Consider the following 1,082-nt stretch of genomic DNA (forward strand, 5'->3'; position numbering starts at 1 on the left):
ACCCCAGACAGTATATCTTTTAATAGCCAGGCACCATCCTCTCTCTTCACCACATCTGCTTATGCACCCATTTTGCCTTCAGCGATCACGTAGGCAGGGGATGGGGGAGTGGAGGGTGCAAGTGAGTATCACAGAATGCCAATATGTTAGAACAAAGTGTACTTGTATTGAGGGAAGGTATAAGCTGAGGCCCAAGGCCTGTCTGCAGCTTCAGTGTATTGCCTTATAAATATATGTACATAGGCCAATACCACTATTGTTATGGATTAATGCATTTGCGTAAGTGCACACCTCCGTTAATCTCCCTACCTATGCCTTTGCTTCCTAGAGGTTGCCTCTGTTTCCTTTTGCCTCCTCCTGCCCCGCCAGCATTTTCTCCCTGCTTCCACCTCTTAGTGCTTCCTCTCCACTAGCTTGGTGTTGCTTTAATACTCATAGGACCTCTACCCTCTCCTAGATGCTGGTTCTGTGGTTGATAACTAAAATTAGCTTGTGGAAAGCACAAAACTGTTTCATCTCTGCATCCTGGATTGCATATAGTTTATAAAGTTGTTTAAGGTAGACCTAATCAGCCTTTACTGCTGGGTTTTCCTTTCTTTCCATCCATGTAGGTGGTAGAGCACTCAGGTGGGAAGACGAAAAGACACTTTCTGTCTGGCTTGTGTTTCCACAGTGGCTGAACTGTTTTGTGTCCCCACTAGCAGCGTATGAAAATCTGGTTTTCCATAAACTTCTATGCTGATGGAGAAGGAATCTTCTGGATTGAGAAGGGAGGAAGACAGAGGTTTCTGTTCCAGAGTAGCATGAAGTGCTGACATTTCTGAGAAGGAGGACTGAATTCAGCTCCCTCTAGGGGAATAAGACCAGATGGCTATGGGGACTTCCTTTATCTAACACTTGGTTTGGAAAAGCAGAGAAGAGCCCAGTCAGGCAGGGACAACCACATCTTTAAAGTCTCACCACTCCCCACCCTTTGAATCAAGGATGTAGAATTTGGACTTGAGAGAACCAGGTTAGAATTTCCCTCATAGCAGTGAAGCACCAATGAAACACACAACATTCCTCTGGTTTCTTGAGACTTT

The sequence above is a fragment of the Echinops telfairi genome, unplaced genomic scaffold (genome assembly GCF_000313985.2).
Source record: "Echinops telfairi isolate 266 unplaced genomic scaffold, ASM31398v2 ScPeMD7_3533;HRSCAF=4204_0, whole genome shotgun sequence".
In the NCBI taxonomy this organism is placed as follows: Eukaryota; Metazoa; Chordata; class Mammalia; order Afrosoricida; family Tenrecidae; genus Echinops; species Echinops telfairi.